General features: G+C 36.3%; 1 long non-coding RNA gene across 1 annotated transcript; it reads right to left on the bottom strand.

Annotated features, from left to right (window-relative positions):
• Positions 1-8,275: 8,275 nt before the first annotated feature.
• Positions 8,276-12,606, bottom strand: LOC139294814 (uncharacterized). Its single transcript, XR_011598413.1, has 3 exons — positions 12,541-12,606; positions 9,077-9,125; positions 8,276-8,333 (listed from the first exon to the last, which is right to left on the bottom strand). It is a non-coding gene; the product is annotated as an uncharacterized lncRNA (long non-coding RNA).
• Positions 12,607-14,088: the final 1,482 nt, after the last annotated feature.

Here is a 14,088-nt window from a genome sequence, read left to right as displayed (position 1 = left end):
GTCAACACACACACACCAACCGTCAACCGTTACACTTCCTGTTACCACCTTCAAAATAAAACACACTCCCCCACAACGCTCTGAAGGGTATTTGACTCAGTGGAGGAAAGTAATACTTACTCAACTTTGAGGTATTTATACTTCACTTGAGTATTTCTATTGTCTACAACTACTTTTTACTTATACTCCACGACAGTTCAGAAGCAAATGTTGTACTTTTTACTCCACTAAATCATATTAGACTTAGACTTAGACTTTATTAATCCCACAGCGGGGAAATTTACAAGGCACAGCAGCAAAGACAGAAAGGTACAGAAACACACAGCAGACAAGCACTGTCTAGAAGTGAATTAGAAGTATTTTTTTAAAAAGAAAAACAATATACAAATAATAAATACAGATATAAAAAATATGGGGGACAAAAATAAATATATACACGGAAAATATAAAGTATGTACAGATTGTGCAGATTTATGTGCAGTTAAACAGTCTTATAGCCGTAGGAATGAACGACCTGCGGTAGCGCTCCTTCTTACACCGTGGGTGTAGCAGTCTGCTGCTGAAGGAGCTGCTCAGGGCCCCCACAGTCTCGTGCAGGGGGTGAGAGGTGTTGTCCATGATGGATGTCAGCTTAGCTAACATCCTCCTCTCCCCCACCTCCTCAATGGAGTCCAGCGGGCAGTATTATTACATATTATTTTATAACTTTAGTTACCATACTTTGCAGATTAACAATACAAAATATACAAACAACAAATAAAGTATGATGCATTATTATAGGGTAAGATAAGAGGTGAAATTCAGAAGCTAGCAGTATATAAAGTAATTAAAATCAGCCCAACCATTACCGTCTGCAACATTAAAGTCATGCACACTAATGCATCAATAATTATAGTCCAATATTATAATACACATTATTCTGAAATGAGGCATTCTGCATAATGAGTACATTTTATTTTGGTACTTTAAGTATGTTTTGATGCTAATACTTTTACTTAAGTGAAAAATTTAATGCAGAGTATTTATACACTGTGGTATTTATACTTTTACTTCAATACTTCCACCACTGGTGTACAGAATTCAAACTTGACCCCAGGGTTGCTGATATAAAAGCTGAAACAATTAGTTGATTAATTTTGATTATCAACCAGCCCCTTTAATGCAGGACTGTTTTCGGTCTGAACGCCTGACAAGATGTCAGCTGATGTTGTGCTATAGTGGTGCATATTCACAAACAAATTACCACAAACCAGTTGCCACACAGTGAACCTGAGGGTTTTCGGGGACTCTGCACATCTGAATTTATTTCCGTTTATTTAAATTAATAAAACGACTGAGCCACAAATCTTGCTCCTTTGTATCATATTTCGTGTTTTAATATTCTTTGCTTTGTTTTAAGTATTTTGTTTGTATTTCTTGCTTGTGTATTGCGTTGTATACCTCTAACATTATGTTTTGGTGGTGATTGAAGACTCACACATTTTATTTGTTGCTGTAATAATGTTAATAGAGGCTCTGTGAGGCATTGAATTATTTATATTTTTACCCAGCTGTGGCACAAATTGCCCTCAATGACTCATTACTTCATGTCAAATGTGCCATGATGGTAAATAATGAGTTTTAACCCTACAGCACTCCACACAAAATAAATGTTTTATGTATCAATATTCATTTTTAGTTTCTTTTCTCTAACAGTAATGTCTCTTTATATGTATTAACATTATCTAATACTGCCAAAGGACATGTTTTTAAGAGTTTCTTTCTCCCAAAAGTGACTTTCTGTCTGTTTCAAGCTACCACCTTTACCTCTAGTTTTATTTCCGTTTTAGATTTTTCAACATAAAAGCCCTCATGACAAATTACAGACCACTATAATTTTAGGGGCTGAGAGACATTTATTGGTCGCTACACAGTTAGCATTTATTAACAGTATACAGAAGATGAATAAATGTTTTATAACACACTATAATGTGGTTGTATGCAGATATTAGTGTTTATTAATATATTTGTCCTCCTCCTGTGGGCACCCATAAGTGGAAGCTGCTGTAAACAGATAATCAATCAAGTCAGTTGAGTTTATTTGTTACATGTAATCATGTAAGGTATAATCACAGAGAAATATAATGCAATGAATGACAATATCGTATAACACAGCTGTAATAATATAAAATATGTTGTCATATGAGAAGTTGTTATTGTTGCCAAATACTATACACTAATAAACACTTAAAACCACCAAGCAGTTTTGTGGATAATAGGCTAAGAGGTGAAAATTATCTGTAACTGTGGTCACATTTTATCACCATTTTGCTTCAATGACCTTTATGTGTTTCGGCTGTTTTGTGTCCAAACTTTCACCAACTTTTTGTGCATTTTTCTTTGGCCTTGGTCATCTCTTTGGAGAGCCCCTGTGTAATCAATTCACTAAACCCTAAACTGTGGCAGACTCCCAACATCCAAACCCACTTATATCCATTAAATGTCTCAGGACCAAACGAAGCAGTGATGACTGACAAGATATTATTATGTGGTCAGTATGGGGGATTATTAGATGTATGTAGGTCACCAAACTATTGGCTTAGGGCGTTTTTTAACGGTGTCCAAATGATTTTGGGGAATTTTTGCCCCATCTGTAATTCAATATTTGGACTCAGCATGGCCGGCCTGAGGCAGTTAAACATAGGGTATAAACTGACTGAGAGGCTGCTAAGGGCCCTGTTGCCACCAGGAGGCCTCCAAGACATCCACTGTGAAAATGGAAATGAATGGATGATGGAGATTAAAGTTACTCCAACCATTTTTGAACATGAGGGATCAGATTCTGCTCAGGGCCCCAAATGCTATATCTAATTTAGTCTGTAAGCCAATCTAGTATAATTTTGAGGTACTTATACTTCACTATATCCATTTTATGCCACCTCATTTCCTCTTCTTCTCCACTACATTTCAGATGCAAATATTGTAGTCTCTACTCTACTCACATTTCAGATGTCTTTGAGTTGTCAGTAGTTCCACCAAAGAAACATTTACCCTCCAAACTTCTCTGATGTTTTATTTGAATAATGTTTGAGGCCCAAAGAGGTAAAACTATCAAATATTTTTTACAGAAAAAGCAAAAATGTCAGAGAAAAGTCAAAGAAATTAATATTACATTTTTGCATGCCACTTTCTGATAAGTCATCCTTTATTAAGGGGTTTATAGGCATTCATTAATAATTCATCAATAGACCATTTACGAATCCTTTATTGACTTTTGGGTTGCCAGGTTTTGGAAGAATCCTCCTCCAGTATCACACTTACTTTTTTTTAGCTCTTTAATTCATCAGGAAGACCCTCCAATGGACTCCACTTCCAATTACCCTCTGGAAAAGGAAAACCCATTCATAAACAACTTATTATCATTTACAACTGCAGGATTGATGCTTTACTATAAGAACCCTTCATTGGTGATTGATTAACATTTATAATTGCAGTTGACTGAACCTTTTGTTGATGGCTTGTTAGAAACTGCAAAATTAGTACTTTTACTTTTTTTGATTTTACTAGGATCTGAGTACTTCTTCCGCCACTGTTGTTTTGTTATTAGATGTCCCCACATTGACTGTAAATGCCTCTGACAACACTTCTGACTTTTTAGCAGTCAGGAAATGAACTCCGGTTTGGTTTCTTACAGTTCGGTTGGCAGCAGGAAACCCAGACTGTTGTTGTAGTTGTTGCCAAACAGTGGTAAGATGATAAACTCTGGTTTGAATGGACAAGGCGCTTGTTCTTTTTTGTGGATTGTGTTGGTTATAGTCAGACATGAAGAGAAAGATTGTTGCAATCGCACCGCTTCTCTCTTGGCAAGTCTCAAGCTCAAGCTCGACCTCACAGATACTTTTTGTGTTGCATTAAGACCAGTTTCATGCTCTGAGATTCTTCATCTCAAGTACAGTCCAAGGCCAAGTTTGATGGGGCAGTTTTTTCCCTTATGATATGTGCAATAACCCAAGATAGCAAAACCCCTTTGCATAATTTAACAGCTTTAATATCTTTAATACACAAACAATTTTGATAAGCAAACTCACAAGGCTTAAAGGGACTTGAGAACTGCCAAGAAAATGAAAATAATCTGAGACATTTTTACAAACCTAAGGGAACAAGAGGCTGAAGAAAAAGCCAGAAAGCAAAAAAGATCATGTGGAGCAAATTATTCCCAAGAAGAAAACATATATTATTCATTATGAAATAAAGAGGATATTAAAAAAGCACTGACATATTAGTGTTCTAGCTTTGAAAGATTACAAGAAAACAATAGACCTTTTCTTACAGCAGATGTTTTGACTTGTCGTATCAGGAAAAGCACAGGTGAAACAATGATGGCTCGGCCCCATCAACTCAGTGAGCCAGCAGGCACAATACAAGGATCCCTTGAACGAGCTCACCTAAATTTAATGCAGTCATTTTTAATGTTGTTACACCTGTGCTTTTCCTGCTTTGGCATGCCAAAATGTCTGCTGTGAAAAGGGTCTACAGTGAGCCTCTTTTTGAATTGGATCATGTCCAGGAGAGAATTTAAAATGTCCCAATTTCACAAGAAATAGAAAAACTTATGTAAAACCATGGACAGAGTTTTATGATGTGTGAAGTCAGACAGAGTTTTAAGTGAATGAAGCAAAGCTAAGTCATCATAACCCGATAAAGTAAAACCATTCCTTCTCTTTCAAGTGTCATGGCGCTGGAAAGAACAGACAGGATATCTGCCACAAAAGCTTCACTCAGGAGGAAACTGATGTACTTGTGCAAGAGGCACAGATTCAATCATACGGAGCAAATCCACAGGAGGAGATGGCCCATTCTCCAAATGTAAGTAAGGCTCAATGACATCAGGTTTAAAGCCAAAGTGGACCATGGGAGGCAGCCTGGGGACTCCATCTCCAGTTCTCAGGGGGCATTCATTATGCAAAAGAAAGGCTTGTTCTATGCAAATGCAACCTATATGCTCACTCACATGTTTGTAATAACAAATATGGCAACACTGTATGCTTAAAGAATACATAAACATAGAATATCACTTGCCTTAGTGATGTGCTATATTTTTGTTAGTGCTTACAAATCCCATGAAAACATCACCAAGAACGCTTCATTCAGTACTTTCTGACTTCCCCGTCTGTGTTCTGACTGGAAATGTAATTTCTTATAGCTATAAAAAATACTTTACTTTCTAAATAAGGCTAAATAATCTCCTGAAACAGCTGGGCACTGTAGCTTTTAGCAAACGTTACTCAAATAGGAGTAAAGAGTGCATTTGTTGGGGACTATTTCCAGCTGCGGATTCACACACATTTGGTGCTCTGAGCATTTCTGTCAGCATGTGACTCAGCACTAATGTTAATTGTAAAGAAGGAACATGACAGTCAGCATAACAGTGTGTCTCATTGTGTGTTTTTAACATCAGTGGAGCTCTATGATATATCAGGCTTTGGATACACAGACAATAATTGTTATTAGGATCAATTTATTGCTGGTTTTCAACTTTTCATGTGATTTGTTATATATAAGAAAAACACAATTGAAAATAATTTTAAAAATAAGAAAAACTAATTTCAAATTTTAACATTCCCATTGAGATATAACATGTTGGACGAAGCCAGACGAGCTGTTCCCCCCTGATTTCAGTCTTTATGCTAAGCTAAGCTAACCCCCCCCCCCCCCCCCCGGCTCATCGGCTTCATATTTAACACAACTGAGTTGTGGTATCTCATCTAACTCTCGGCACAAAAGCAAACAAGCGTATTTTGCAAAATATCAAGCTATTCCTTAAAATGGGATTTTTAAGAAAATCTTTTTAAATATCTAGATTTAAAAAAAAGTTTTAAATCTAAAACATAAAGCATAATTTGATTTTAACAGACCACATGTTGTCAATAACGAACAAATACTAAAACTATGTACATGTGTCAAATAACTGTCCTGTACAACCACTTACTGTAAAATAATACTAACTATAACTATAAAACAAGTTTGAAGTTTGAATAAATTAGCTAAATGTTATATGTGTAGGATCAAAGCTTTCTGCGCCTGCAGATCACAACTTCATCTGTTACCTTGTTTTTCATGAATAATATTAAAAGATACTGTCAAAAATAAATCTGTGGTAAGGTAAGGTGAGTCTTTCCGATATCTCTGCTCAGCAGGATCCAGATAAGAAAGTCAAAAGTGTCTTTCAGAATAATCTCCTTCCTGCTCTCTCGTGGTCTTATCCCACGTCATCGTAGTCCTCTTCATCCTGGTTTTCGCCTTCACCTCCGATGTCATCGTAGTCCTCTGTGGAGGTGTTGTCTTCTGCTGGATCTGGATCCTTGTCCATCTTCACATAATCAGGCTGCTCGTCCAGGCCCTGCACATAGTCTGGTATACTCTGCTCGTAGTCGGCCGTGTCCTGCTCGTAGTCCGGCACGCTCTGCTCGTAGTTCTGTTCCTCAGCCAGGTTCTCGTAGCTTTGGGTCTCTGAAACAACAAATTTCATGTTCAGTCAGAGTTCATTATCTCATGTTAGAGTTACAGTATACCAGTGTAGTGGTTTGGTGATAGACTGAGGCAATAATTGACAGTGTGATGGCAGTTTGATTATTTTATTGTATGAGTTGATCTAATATAACTGGTTGACCACAAGAAGCCATTCACGTGAACTGATTCCCAATGTTCGAACATTTTATTTGATTCCATAAAAATATACATAAATACTTTTTATATGGCTTCAACTATTTCTTATCAGACTCTTAAAAACATGTTAGCTATTTACCCTGGACTAGACGATAGTCCTTTAGGGGACACTTTTTTCTGGTGTCTGCAGACATTAGACATCTTTACAACTGTGTGTCTCAATTCCATACTACATACTATTAATAAGTACTATATAGTGATTGTCATTTTAATAGTTACACCAACATAATCAGTGTACTAATAAATGTGTAATTCATTTTTCACTTTTCAAGAATTTCTTGGAAGTCTCTCATCACCATCCACAACCTGTGGTATGGTTTTCAAATTAAAGTCCCCATAACGTAAACCATTACATTTTAGGATGAAGACTTGCTTTAAGGTTAGGGTAAGGTTAGGCTTAGGTTAAGGTTAGGGTTAGTTTTAGGCAAGTAGTGGTTAGCGTTAGGGTAAGTCTCCAGGAAATGAGTTTTAGTCAATGTGACGTCCTCTGAAGTGATAAACACATATCTTGTTTGTTGAAACTGTACAAAAACCAACAACAACATTTTACCGTTTTAAGGGGGGTTATGTGCCATACTTTTTCTTGGCCAGCCACAGTGACTTCCTGGAGTCTCCACTGGTTGCCTGGCAACTGGGCAGCCAAGTAATAGTAAGCCACTTGCATGGCTGAAAATATGACATAAACGATTACTTTTCCTGTTGTCTTTTCCTTTCTTTTCCTTTCTGCTTCAGAGAAAATAACGGTAGCAAAACTTTGGTGGCAAACACAATATTACGTCAAGCAACAAGCTAATCTTTATTGCACGTTACCTGAGTTGAGTTGGACCCTTCTTTATGTTGTTCACACCTCACTAACGTTAAAATGTTAATTTTAGTGTCAAATGTTATTGTAAAAGACTCAAGATAAAGCTATATTTACACAGTAGTTGGACTTATAGCATCAGACTTATACTGTAGCCAGTTTAAACCCCCAAAAAGCTTGATCTTTTCTTGGTGGGGATTTAGCCTATAAGTGAATAACAACATCTGTAGCCAATAGGCTTTCACTGTAAAGCAGGGCACTCCTCCTTTAAAAGCCACTGTGTATCCCTCCAAAGTTTGTGGCACAGTTACAGTTGCTTGCTTTACACGGACACGTCACTGTGCCAAACAAATCCTTTATTTTGGTCTGATTTGTAAAACTACTGGCACTTTTCTGTGAACATCATCTACACTTGTCATTCAGTGTGATGCTTGGATGAACTTTGGTTCTGAAACCTCTGATTGAATTAGAATATGTGGTTCTCTCTTGGATCTGAGTCCAGTTTCTGGGGCTTTGCAAAAACAAAGTCACCCCAAAAAAAGTTACAGTGTGATTTTTCACTTCCCTTTCAGTTGACTGATTACTGTCATCCGTGGTTACGTGTGCTCATGCGACGCCACAAATAAAAACCTTGCCCTTTAGATTTTTGGGATGAGGTTTAGTATTCAGTTCAGGATGTGTGGTTTAAAAGAGGAAGGGGGATTTTGATGGGTAGTATTACTTCATATAGTCAATTCAGAGAGTCTTGCCTGCTGTGAGAAACTGTGTCCGAGGGGGTAAAGGTGGATTATTGGCTTTAAGGTTTCTCTCCTGGTATTTGTTGCTCCTGAGAAGTTGAGAAGAGAAATTAATGTTTTGTCGTCAAGTTCAGTGTGAAAAATCTGATCTAAAGGAACCGATCCACATTTTGGGAAATAAGCTTATTCGCTTTCTTGCCGAGAGTTAAATGAGAAGTCGATACCACTCGCATATTTGTCCATTGAATATGAAGCTACAGCCAGCAGCCAGTTAGCTTAGCATAGCTTAGCACAAAGACTAAAAACAGGGGGAAGCAGCTAGCTTGGCTCTGTCCAAAGGTAACAAAATCTACCTACCAGCAACTTTAAAGCTCACTAATTAAGACGCTATATCTTGTTTGTTTAAACTGTCCTAAACTGCACTGTATAACTGCAACTTGATGTTTTTACACTTCAGCTCTGGATGGGTTAAATAAACAAAATATATAACATGTTAATATCTTTTAGAGGTGCTGGTAGAAGGATTTATTTATTTATTCTTTGCCTTTGGACAGAGCCAGCTGTTTCCCCGTTTCCAGTCTTTATGCTAAGCTAAGCTAACCGTCCCATGGCTGCAGCTTCATATTTACAAGACAAATAAGTTTGATATCAATCTTCTCACCTAACTCTTGGTGAGAATGTGAACAAGTATTTTTCCTTAAAAGTGGAACAATTTGTACTTTTATAGAGTACACTAACATGTAACTTTTAACAATTCTGAGAAAATCAATGCATTCAATATCAAATGTGTGAAATATCCAGTACAGTAAATATTCATATATATATATATTACGTGATATTGAAGTCAGATCGTTTGTGAAGCTCTGAGATTCTGTGTTTGCCTGTGGAAAAAAAACATCAACATATAGTTCAGTTTAAGCTACGAGAAAAAGAAAACTCTTTAATAAAATTTACAAAACTTGGTGTCAAATCTTTGAGCGTTATGAAAGACCAGAGGGCCATTATTTAGTTTATTAACAGCTCAGCAGGAGTATGATGCAGGATTGTGTAAATAAATACAACAGAATTTTTTTAAGGCGATATAATAAGGTTCTTTATTTACTTTTAGTGTTAAGTAGGACATATTTGTGAGAAAACCTAACAATAATAACACTCACATTTGCACATTGGCTGTTACTTTAAATCGTATTTGTATCTAAATTTATATACATACAGTATTTATGTTTTCATATGTACACTCTTCTTTAATCTCCACTCACGATGATCAGCTGTGTTATATTTTGCTCCCTTTATTTGCTCTATGTTTACCCTAAACCATCACTGAGCCCCCTCTCTCTGCTGCTGCAGCCCAGTTTCCCCACAGGGATCATTAAATTTTCATCTAAGCTAATCAAATCCAGAGGGTCCACCTAATAATAGTAATTCATACAATTATAATAGTTTTTTTTTCTTCTGCTTTGCGATGAATTCCTCCAAGTAATTCTTTCACAGTCAGTTATGGTTTCGTTTCCCTTCCTGTTCTGGCTTTTTATTTGTGGTAATACAGTATATCACTTTCTCAGTTACCTAAAAACAGGTAGTTCTTGATATTGAAAATGAAACTAAGGTCAACTGCTCGCTTCATGTTACTGTAAATGTAACTTTTGCATGAAATTCCTCGTGAACACACAAGCACATTAGATTGGCTGATGGTATTCCACCACTGTTCTACTGACCTGTAGTACATTAACTCAAGTATTTCCATTTCATGCCACTTTATACCTCTACTCTACTGATGGAAATATCATACAGTTAGTTACTTTACAGATTAAGATTTTACATCAGTTTAAAAAATATGGTGTACTGTTGTAGATTAAACAATCCAAAAAGAATAAAATAAGATCCACTTCGACCAACTTCAACAGTAAAATACTATGAATCAGTAATGCTGATCATATGACATAATATATAATAATCTAACACTCACAGGGAGCATTTTTCTACATTATTAGAACTTTTACTTTTTACTAGTGAGATTTTCAGTGAAGGGCCTTGATTTATAATAGGGTTAGGGTTAGGGTTAGGGGGTTAGTATTTTAGTATTACAGTATTGCAACCTTTACTTAAGTAAAGCATCTGAATACTTGTCACCCATGTTTTACTGACAGATACCACTGTCCACCTGCATATAATGATTATACTGGAAAATAGGTAGCTGTTTCCAGTGGAAAAGTACCACGGTGTAAAAATACTCTGTTACAAGTAAAAGTCCTGCATTCAAACTCTTACTTGAGTAAAAGTACAAAAGTATTAGCATCAAAATATACTTAAAGTATCAAAGGTAAAAGTACTCATTATGCAGAATGGCCCATTTCAGAATAATGTGTATTATGCTATTAGAATATAATTAGTGACGCATTAATATTTAAATCACTTTAATGTTGCAGCTGGTAAAGTCGGAGCTGATTTTAATTACTCTACATCATGCTGTGTAGTTTCATCTGTAATAATACACAATAATTTATTAGTTGATTTATATGTTATATTAATAATCAAAATCTGCAAAGTAACTAAAGCTATCAAATCAATGTGGTGGAGTAAAAAAAATACAATATTTGCCACCAAATTGTAGTGGAGTTGAAGTATAAAGTGGCATAAAATGGAAATACTAGTACAAGTACTTCAAATTTCTTACTTGAGTAAATGTTACATTATACCACTGGCTGTAACTAATGTGATGAACGCTAATAACCGACACACCATTTCTAAGTGTTATTATCATTTGTAGTAACGGCAACAATAATAGATACTAATATTATTAGTTGGTAACAGTATTATACTGCTGTTAATATCTATTCATAATGCTGGTACAAAAGACTAAGAATCAACAGTGGTAGTTCTTCTATAATATAAGTATAATGAAGAAGTGTATGTGCGCTACAAACTGTGTACGTGCTGATCACAGAAAGTTTCAGAGGAGTCATTTGTACAAGTTACAAGAAAGTCTCAAATTCAAGTCAGGTCGCAAATTAAAGTCAAAGTCAAGTTGTAGCTTAATTTTGAAGATGTGTGACTTAACACCACGTACGACAGAGTTTTCATTGTTTTACCACAGACATGGCTCCAATAAAATCAATTCAGGGCAAAGTCTGTGGATTTTTCAGAGTAATGGGGTCATATCCTGTGACCCTGCTTTATAATCTGTACAGCATAACGATATCATGACCCTCTGTTTGAGCAAAAGGAAGAAACCTCAGGAGGGATTCCCCTTCAGGACAGACAGATATGCAACAAATGACACACTTACAGAGTACACAGAAACAGCATTAGTCAGTTTTTACTGCTTAGTGTTAACCCTTATTGTATTGGTGGTGGCAGCACATCTTTATACTGTGGATATCTGAAAACTACAGCGCATAAACCCCAAACTCTATCTGCAGTAAAGGAGAAAATGATTTTATGTGATAATATGTGTGAACTAATCCTTTGAACCATTATTTATTAGATGAGATTTCGGCCACCAGGCATCCCTTAACATTTATTTTATCAACCCATTTCTGTAATTTTCCCACAAGAAGACTCATTTGGTCAAATGCACACTTCTTCTTCTGTTCTACTTCTCACTATTTTCAGGATTTAAGAGCATTTGTCAGGTCAGTAAATTTAAGTTAAAATCGTTTTAGTCAAATTTAGCTCATAGCCTCTTTTTTGTTGGGGAAGATGTGTCCTGTAAAAAGTATTGTCTATTATTATCTTTATTGCACATTGGTTTTGTTGTTTTGGTGCAATCTTGTGTTCACTTTATATCTCACTTGATAGCCTGTTGTCTACACGTGACGTATAAAAATTCTTGAATCTGCTGTAGATACTTTCTGTTTGGTTCAGGCTTCATTCACATAACATTTCTGATCTGAGTGAGACCAGGGTTTCTTACTTTTTAACATATTCTGTACATTGTATTTCCCTATATGGTGGTCTAAATGCTGTTTCAAAGAAATACCCACACTGCTTGGATTATTTGTGAATAATTCTGTCTCGTGAGGTGCTAATCGCAGGCTGTACAAGTAGCTAAAAAGGAGAATAAATTGTCACACACTCACTCAAACTCTGTATGTATTAAGCAATAACTACATGACGTTTTGACACTTGGCTTTTAAGATCATTGGGTTTTATTAGTAGCATTTCTATTATAATAAGCAGAAAAGAAGGAGTGTGCGAAAGAACAGGAAAGAGAAGTAAACATTTTTTGTTTCGACATGCAAATGATGCCAGTTTCAGTAACTTCTGATAAATGCGTTGAGCAGGGATTCAACTTACCTCCTCTGGAAATGCACTTATTGATGAGAAGGAAGATGAGGCTGATCACCAAACCCACAAAAATCATCCCAACTATCACCCATAACCAGATTAATTTGCGCAACAAATCCATTGGAAATCTGCTTGACACCACAGAAGATTAAAGAGGAGGAAAAAACTCACATTAAAGTCAGAAACTCACACTTCACAACCAGAAAACATCTGAGCTGCTGCTTTTCAGTATACAGCACTGTGGATCGGAAAGAAGACTATTCACCACTTCCCCTTTCTGTGCCTTGACTAAGTCCTGAGGTTATTTTTATATTCATGTTAGCATTCTGAGAATCAAACAAGCCTCTTGACAATCTCAATGGACTGTTTTTTGTGAAGAAGTTCACCTCCTGCGCCGGCGACAATCACAAAAATGTGATAACTTTTGCTCTCAGCTAAGGTACCTGTGCCTGTACTTGAAAGGGGAAGACAGTTTTCAAAATAATTGTTTATGACAGCTAGAAAGACATACTTATGTACCCTTATCTATATGAACAGAATGATATAAATGCTCTTCTTTCTGTTTATCTGTTTGCCCCATATCCTCTCTTTGCAACAGCTTCCTGCCAACTTCCAACAAAAAGACAGCAAAACGAAAATACTGCTGATTCAGAATTAAGTCTAGCTGGATATTGTGATTTTCTTTAGCACATAAAAGTGTTCTAATTTCTATTTTATCTTGAATAACAGTATGATAAGCAAATTAGACCTGGATCTATATGATTCCAAAATGCTGTTTTTATCATACATCAACTTCTTCTTTCCAAATACTCAGAATGTACTTTACCTCTTTCAGAAAACAGCTGATAGCTTCACGGCTGGGTTAAAGTAGGGTGGAGGTCTCAGTAAACAGATGATAAAAGCGGATGGCGCGGTATGAGAAGAGCCATCATGTATTGTATTTGCATGGCAGTTTCTAATTTTCTTAGTTAACCAAAGAAACTTGAGGGCTGAGACTGCACTATCCCCTCCCTACTCTCTGCCATGCTCCAATGACTACAGCATGTATGTGTGTGAGTGTGTGAGTGTGTGGGACAGTTAAATAAGCATACCACATGTATACATCAGTGTGACTTGCAGTGTTCTTTTAATCTATGATGCTTTCGTGGGAGATGAGACTCATCAAATGTCAAAACCAATAGTAACGACTGTATAACCAATGATGTCAATGTCTTGTGACAGTTCATGTCAAAGCCGGAACAGAACATTACATTCATGTTGAGTCTCTATATTTTCAGTTCCTCTTACATTATGTTAGTGGTTCTACCACCATAATAGTCTTTAGGGGTGAGATAAAAAAGGAGTTTTCTTGTTCAGCTGCCTCTTTAGTTAGTTCTATCAATTAATTAGTTCTATTAATTTGTTTCTGTGTCAAAAATAGAGAGCCTAAATTTGAATGTGGAACTCGATACTCTCTGTTTCTCTAAAAAGCTATTCAGTGTAAATTGCTCTTATTTTGAAAGGTGACCCCGGAATCATCCAAGGTAGCCAAATTTAGTACAAGTGTTACAGGAAATA

The sequence above is a fragment of the Enoplosus armatus genome, chromosome 13, assembly GCF_043641665.1.
Source record: "Enoplosus armatus isolate fEnoArm2 chromosome 13, fEnoArm2.hap1, whole genome shotgun sequence".
NCBI classification, from domain to species: Eukaryota; Metazoa; Chordata; class Actinopteri; order Centrarchiformes; family Enoplosidae; genus Enoplosus; species Enoplosus armatus.
Note: the sequence above shows the minus strand (reverse complement) of the source record. Positions and strands in the feature narration are given on the sequence as shown.